The sequence below is a fragment of the Zea mays genome, chromosome 1, assembly GCF_902167145.1.
Source record: "Zea mays cultivar B73 chromosome 1, Zm-B73-REFERENCE-NAM-5.0, whole genome shotgun sequence".
Lineage (NCBI taxonomy): Eukaryota > Viridiplantae > Streptophyta > Magnoliopsida > Poales > Poaceae > Zea > Zea mays.
In genome coordinates this window covers 286,397,856-286,406,320 of record NC_050096.1, presented here as the reverse complement: position 1 = coordinate 286,406,320, position 8,465 = coordinate 286,397,856, and the positions used below count along the sequence as shown (strand labels likewise).

The 8,465-nt window shown below is 42.0% G+C and overlaps 1 long non-coding RNA gene across 1 annotated transcript; it reads left to right on the top strand.

Annotated features, from left to right (window-relative positions):
* Positions 1–2,409: 2,409 nt before the first annotated feature.
* LOC109943551 (uncharacterized) lies at positions 2,410–8,093 on the top strand. The gene is made up of 3 exons (XR_002266567.3): positions 2,410–3,275; positions 4,294–4,391; positions 7,156–8,093. It is a non-coding gene; the product is annotated as an uncharacterized lncRNA (long non-coding RNA).
* Positions 8,094–8,465: the final 372 nt, after the last annotated feature.

Sequence of the window (8,465 nt, the reverse complement as noted above, 5' to 3'; positions counted from 1 at the left end):
GCCTGTGAGGAATTACAAGTATGCCCCTTATAAAAACTTACAACATTGACTCAGACCTTTATGGACTAAAAGGTCATTCTATCTTTAAGTCGGTTTGTAATGCCGAAGCTTTACGAAGAGGAACCTTCGGCTATCTTATACAAACAGCTTCATTCGAGGACCACTTCTTTCTATAAGACCTTCGGCGACGAAGCATAGACCCAACAATAAACAAACTAAATCTATTAACGATTGAAAACTCTATTATAATTGTCCACAAATGATACATGTAGGTATGCATAGTGTAGGAACATACCATAAAAAGTTTGGGAGACAAAATCTAAAAAATAAAAATATGCTTTGCCGAGTGTCTAGAGAAGACACTCGGCAAAGAAGCCTCTTTGTCGAGTGCCAATCCTCGGCTCTCGGCAAAGACTGACGACCGTCAGCTTTAGGACGGTCGCTGACGGCCCTTTGCCGAGCGCCACCTTTGCCGAGTGTTTGACACTCGGCAAAAATGTCTTTGCCGAGTGGGGTCCTGTGCCGAGTGTCCTGCACTCGGTAAAGAGGCTCGTTACCGAGAACCGGACTTTGCCGAGTGTCCGACAAAATGCACTCGGCAAAGCGTCTGACACTCGGCAAAGCCTCGGATTCCGGTAGTGAGGGATTATAGTCTCTCAATTCTTTTTATTCCAGTTACTCCTAAACAAGCCTTAAGAATTGAGACAGAGGAATATATATATATATATATATATATATATATATATATATATATATATATATATATATATATATATATATATATATAAAGTATTTTTTAGAGAATGCAGAAACGTACCTGCTATACTGCATATAGTAACAAACGGTAACGTGCGGAATCTACAAATGCGACATAAATCTCGTCAAGTTACTGCTAAGAGACGATATTACAGTGCGTGCGTCAACAGTGGATTTACTGTCGAATGAATCAGACGGACGGTACGTGACACGACAACAGATCGCGCTACAGCCGGCGCATGCAGGTATTTCAGTATTTGCACCGTGCATGTGTACAAGATGCGGACACAGTTTCTCCTCCACGCAGTAATCTGAGAAGAACAGTCGAGTGTGACTGTGACAGCAGCTCTACAGTCTCTTCATCTCTTGATAAAGATGTTGATAACAGTAGTAACCACTTTGTTGCTTGCTGCTAGTTTATATTGTCAATATATTTTGTCCAAGACTCTGTATGTATTTGTACCACTATATAATCTACCAGTTTAAACTTTGCAAAACACACACAATCAAATCACCTAACCCCCAAACCTCCACTAAATACATCAAATAAATTGCACCTAGACTTAACACCTCATCAAAATAACGATTTAGATCACTGGATAATCATCTCCCCCTTAACTACTCAAATTAAGTAGACAATTGTTGGTGCCGATCTGGGCGCCAATCACTATGATGATAACCGGCGATGGTGCTCTCTACGGAAGCGCGGACGGTCCGCGGCCAGGGGCCGGACGGTCCGCGACCTGGCGCAGGGCTGGTGTTCCTGCCTGACATACAGGACGGTCCGCGCCTGGAGGCCGGACGATCCGCGTCTGGAGGCCGGACGGTCCACGCGTGCGTAGGGGCAGCAGAGTTCACCGGCAGAGTCTGAATCTCGCTCCTGGGAGGGACCCCGTCGGGGAGAAGAGATCCTAGGCTTTGTCTTGAGATCGGCAGGCCACCCAAGACGCCTCTAATTGACTAGAGCCGAAGAGATGCGAAGATTTGAGGTAAATAAAGGATAAACTATAACTACTCCTAATTTATAAGGTAAAAACGAGATGTATATTTATTATTGATTCGGTTGTTGGTGTCCAATCGGTCGTAGTCCTCCATATATATAGAGAGAGGGGGGGAGGTCTGGACCCGTTACAATCCATCTCCCGAGCTAATTTCGCAGTTTTAGCTAATAAATCCTAAAAAACTCGGAACTCTGATTGATTCTACGCGCACGGACCGTCCGTCCGGCCATTTTTTGTTACCTAACAACAATATTATTTAGATCATCTCTTTTCTAGTATGTGTAATAATAGACAAAGGTATATGTTTATAGTATGTGTAATATTTTTAAACGTGGTAATGAACTTACAAACGTGCTAATGAACTTATAAACGTGCACCAAACAGTAAAATATAGTTAAACATGAATAAAAACTAGACAAAGCTATATGTTTACATTATGTGTAATATTTTTGACTAGGCTCTCGAAAGATTTTGGATCCGCCACTATTCGCTAGAACTTCTCAATGTGTAGATCATTTATATGGGTTGTACGGGTAAAAATGTATCTAGATTTAAAGAACTGTGCTAGAAATGTTCTTCCACTAAAATATGTCTCATATTTTTTTATCCTTAAAATACAAATTACTTATATGACTATATCCTACTACTAATTAAGAAAGCAGTGTGGGCGCTCGGCGTGGCCATGCCCCCGCCTCGCCTCTCCCTCGCCCTCCCCTCCAACATGTCACTGCCATAGTGGACCCGTCCTACGCTCCCCTCACGTTGCCCGCCCCCACCCCAGCCACCGTCGCGCCGCCCCGTTCTCCCCATCCTCAGCACTCCGCTACACGCCCGCCGCAGCCCGACGCCCCGTGCTCGACGACTCCCCCTCCATCCTCTCGCCGAGGCTGCCCTCGTCCTCCCCCACACCCACTGCATCGCCCGAATCTGCGCTCGCGATGTCTTCACTTCCCCTCGCGCCGCCGTTTCCTCTGCATCACTAGCCATGTCGCCGACTTGCCTAGGACGGAGCCCGTCCGACCAACCATGCCAGGCACCACGCCGTCCCCTCAGCGTCGTCCTCTCCACGGTGTGGTCGGCCGTCTCGAAGCCCTCGCGTCCCCTAGCCCATGCACCCGCCTCGGATGCCCCAACTGCCCAAACGCCATGCCCCCGCCTCACCGTCCCCTCTGCGCAGCCGCGCAGTCGAGGTGCGACCGACCGTGGAGGAGCCCTCGCGACCCCTAGCCCAACCAGCCATGGGCCCCCATCGTTTCCCCTTCCGCGCAGCCAGGGCCCCAAATTTGGCAATGCACCATCCCCCCCAACAATCGTGCTCGATCTGGCAATTGCGTGCATGATATCCGCCGCTGATTTGGAAAGCGCACGATCTACAACGATGATTTGGAAAGTGCCTTGCCAAACGATTCCAACACAAATCCCCCAAATCGTGCACCCATCATCATTAAAAAGGTCGCAATTGCCAGACTGCTACAACCATCCTACAGCTACGGAAATCCTTCGCTCACACTCCTCCAGGTGAGTCTATATTGTGTTTACCAATTCTCTTGTGTTGTAGCCATTCATGTATTTCTCTGAGTCATACGTTTTCTCTTGTGTTGTAGCAGTTCGACTGTTTGTGGGTTTGTCTACTTAATTGTCACAATTGTTTCCAGATGATTTTTGTGTATTTGCATAGATGAATTGGTTTACAAGCCGCCTGAAGTATGTATCTGTAGAACAGGTTTGGTTTGGATTATTGTGGTGCATGTGCATGCTTCTTGTCAATCCTTAGAGGCTCAGATATGGTGATTTTAATGTGTTAACTAAGTTGCAACTTGTTTATTTTAGACTGGAATACTAACCAGCCTGTCTTCTAAAGGGCATGAGCTATCAGCTAGAGACATAGCATGTCACACAAAGTTCCTGCTGATACAATGTATTAGTTCCTGTTCACTTGTGTCTATGTGCATCCCTATAATTATCTTCTTTTCAACATACATAACCATGATCTTTCCTGTTCGAACCTTCAGCGTCATGGAATGCATTAGTTCCTCTGATACAATGAATTATATCCTATTGCTAACTGAAACATTTTAGCTATGTTTATGTATTAGTTCATAGTGTGCTCAGTTATGATTTGCATTCTTATCTATCTACAATAATATTGTGTTCTTTTATAATGCTGCAGAAATACTCTCAAAATTTATAGGGATAAATGGTTCAGTAAACACAAAAACTAATTCACTGATAAGTAATCTCAACTTAAATCAGCTGAAGTGCCACAATAATAACTATGAACCATGTATAGTGTAATGTATGGTGGGAACAATTCAATAGTTCCAAATATATGGTGTAGCATCTTGTAAACCTATAAATAAACCAGCACATGTTGCTTCAATTAATTATGGGGTGAGAGACAAGTATATACTATGGTCAGCCATCAAGTTATCCACGCTAATACAAAGAAAATGTAATATTTTCTTCTCAAAAATTGTAGCTATGTTTATGTATTACTTCATTCAGTTCTTAATCCACTACCTTTTCATTGTGATAGGTGAAGACAGTTACCTTCCCTTTGCAATCCAACCATATATAGAGATCAACGTCAAAAGGAACCTCAGGCTTTGTAAACGACTAACTTAAATCGGCGAGGTAACAACCAAATTATCTCACCATTCCAGTCGGCAAGTAGTAGTTTGTATTTCTATTTTCCTACTTCAACTTCTTTACTTTGGATACCTTGCTCCATTCCTCTATTTCTGAAAATAAAATTCATGCGCATAAGTAGTGTGTAGTTCAGGTTTACGCTTTTACAAAATTAAATTGAAGTTTTCAAAAATGGTTTGAGCAGAGCCAGTAGTAGTAGGGATTTTACATTTATATTATTGTAGTTAAAATCCTGGCTCTGTTGTCATAAAAGATCGCTAGGTTACCCTAGAATCCAGGACAGTACAAGGAATGTAAAAGGTGGGTTTGTTAATTGCAACTAGAATATAACTTAACCTTTTTGGAGCTGATTTGGTGACCAGGGAATTGAAGGGATCCATGGTTTTGAATGGGAATAGGATTCCTCCCCCCTGGTTTCTCTCCAATTCACTGATTGTTCAGAATCCGCTCCATCTTTTGCTACTATCATTTTTTTTCCATTTCTGTATCATTGAATACTCTGCATAAGGACTATTCTGCAGCAGTGAATCAAAACTTCCAGGCAGCATGAGTTTTTTTTGTTTCAGGTTCGTGATGCTTAAAATGATCAGCAAGCTTTAAGCCAGACCGACCTTGCGATCAACCAGGGCCGTTCCTGAGATTTCAGGGGCCCTGGGCGAAAACTTATATGGAGGCCCTTTTAACCCATATATATAATATCTATATTTGCATATATATAACAATAATAAATACAAATGTTGAATGGTTTGAAAATACTATTAACTAGAATGATAAAAACTTACTTGGCATATTGGATCATCTTATAAAGTTTCTTCGAACATTCTTTGATATAAAGACATCGAGTATGCTATCAATATTGATATCGTCCAATAACTTCTTCTCAATGCATAATGTCGCTAGACCATTTAGCCTCTCTTGACTCATTGTTGATCTCAAATAATTCTTCAATAGTTTCAATTTAGAAAAACTTCTTTCAGCAGATGCAACAGTAACAGGCACGGTGAATAAGATTCGATAAGCAATACATGCATTAGGATAACAACCCACATCTCTGATATGCTCAAAAATCTCCATAGCACATAATGTGCGATCTGGCAAAGTGAATTTCAAAATCTTTAATTCAGAAATCAGATCAAGTACCTCAACATCAGATGAACCATCATGAGAGAAAGTGTCTGCAAATTTAATGCAACACTCTTGAAGTTCACTATCATTTAATGACTTCAGGGTGCTTGAACTCAATAGAAATCTGAATACACCTTTAAATATCAATAGTTCTTCGAATCTTGTTTTCAAAGAGGTGATTGCCATGTCAACCAAAACCAAAAAGTATTTAACTTTGAAAGCCCTCTCAGCTTCTAGAATTTCTTCTTGAGAATTACTCTCATCAAATTGTTTCTTCCTCACTATATGGCGCTTTACTGGAAATGATGCATCTACAGCCAAATCTTTTGCAATAGCTTTGGCAATATTGAGAGAATTAGAAAACCCCTCAATTCTGTATGTCTCAAAGTATTCTGTCATACCTTTTATAAGATCCAAAGCAGAGTCAATGCACATAGTTGGTGATTGCAACTTTTTGCTCACTTTATTTACAGCGTATAATACATCGTGTTGCAGACTGTGTTGCACCCGATAAATTAGTTGGATTCTCAGGGCCACTTACATTGTTATCATCGACATTAGGATCAACATTTCCTCGTTCTTCTTCAGAATTCCCAATGGCAGGCTCCTCTTCCTCCACAGCAACAATTGCCAATTCATTACTCGAAGCAGTAGAATTATTAGTCTTTAAAAATTTATCCAAAACTCCTCGTTGTGTTCCAATGAATTCATCAGACTGTTTTTCCTTTTTCTCTTCTCACTACCTAATGGATACTTTCTCAATCTTGATGACATAATATAACAAACCACTGCAAATTTAAAACAATAGTAAATATAACAGATAGTTATTATATTACTAAGGAGTAAAAAAACTTAATTAGAATATTTAATATGCAAACCTGGTTACCTGAATACGTAGAACAACTGAATATGTGCAGATCTCGTGGAGTCAGAGAGCAGGCAGCAGCCGGCAGGCGGACGATTGCCCTGCTCTCACGCAGTTTAATTGTCTAAAGCTCATCACTGTGTTCCAAACTTGCAATGATTAAATAAAGATAAAGAACGAGACGTACTAAGGAATAAATAATAAAATAAATCAAATGATTGATGAGTCCAAACTTCAAATGATGGAGCACATGCACATCTTGGTGCGGCCGCTCACGGCGGTGGGCGCAGACGGACGGCCAAAGAGACGAATCGCAGAGGGATTGGGGCTAAATTTTTTCAGTAGTTCAGAGAGCAATTTGTAGCCATCAGCCACAACGTACCTGCTGGCTGCTTGACCAAGAGAAGACCGATCGTCGTTCTGTTCGCCGTATGACCGTATCGCACAGCAGCCGGTAGAAATTAGGTTAACAATAATAAATCAATAAATTATAGAGAGTATAATAGATAATGGGCTCGCGTGTTTGGATAATTGGGCTGGTCAGCTAACAAAGTAAATACTAGTTGGGCTAGTACTATACTTAAGTATATACCGAGGGGCCCCGACATTTTGGAGGCCCTGGGCGGCCGCCCGGCTCGACCACCCCAGGTTCGGCCCTGCGATCAACAAAGTCTTTTGTTTGAAATATTTTGTGTGCCTATTCTATTTATTGTTTTGTTTCTATTTATTGTTTTGTCTCTCAAGATTTGGCACTGGCAGGTTCAGGAAGCATATTTGAGACGTTGCGGCTCGGCAAACCGCTTATCGTCGTCATAAACAAGGATCTGATGGACAATCACCAGAGCGAACTAGCAGAAGAATTGGCTGAAAGGAAGCACCTCTTCTGTGCACGCCCACAAACACTGGGAGAGACCATCCGAGCGATGGACCTGGAGACGCTGGTTCCTTACGAGCCAGGGGATGCCAAGCCAGTCGTCGCCCTGATCAACAGGTTTCTTGGCTTCCCAGTTGGTTGACAAACAAACCATGAGATACCTCCATTAAGGCGTCAGTTCCTGTACCTGTTTGATGTAAAATGAATTAACTGGCATGGAAACAACAAGACTGTCCTTGATTGTTGCAGTTGGGTTTAATTAGGGGGGCGTCCATTCGTTGTTCTTGTCATGCCCGCCCTTGACACGAGAAGACAATAGTATTAAACTTGTCAATTTCTGGAATGATGTGTGGTTGGATGGCATCGCTGAAGCCAATAATACTTTAAGATCGTGAGAGGCCCGAAGAAGACGGAAGTCACGTCACCCTTTTTCATAGTTCAATAGTCAGGGCAGTCAATAATACCAGGGCTTGATTCAAGAAGGTGCAAAGCTGCTGGTCAGGGCAGCGAGCGTTAAGTTGGATGCTCGTGTTGTCGATCAAGTGGAAGAGGAGAACGATGATACAGAGAACTAAAAGTTTGGTATAGTGATCAGCTTTCTGGTGGAAGCCCGACGAGGATTGTCTACTTCTAGATCTTGGTCGTATAGCTTTGTTCTACTTCTCTTGTGTTGCTCTTGTTCGAGTATAAGGTCTACAATGACATAATGCTTGTACCATCTTTTTTGTGGTAACTTATTTTTTCTCATGCAGTGCATGTGACTTGAAACTTTGTTAGGACATAGTTTGTGAAAGGGAAAATGGACCCAACATTTCCTATAGTCGATTTTGGTATCTGACGTTCATCACAAACGATTATGAACATAAGCTATGTACTTGTCTGGATTTTGTATATCATAGTGATGTCTGTCGATCTGTATCTATTTTTTACTCCCGTCGCAACGCACGGGCATATAACTAGTGAGTATTAGGCTATCCGCAAGCGTTCTCCCTAAATTTTCTCCCCTATATCACTTTTTTGCGTCACATCATCAACATTGCACCCCCTAAATTTTCATCTCCCGCAACGGTTTCCCCTATATTATCCCCCTATACTCCACTACAACTATAAAATATTATTATCTACCTCTATTCATCTTTTATTTCTATTTTTGTTCAACTATTAAATAGGGGAGCACTGTGCAAGGGGGCGCTAC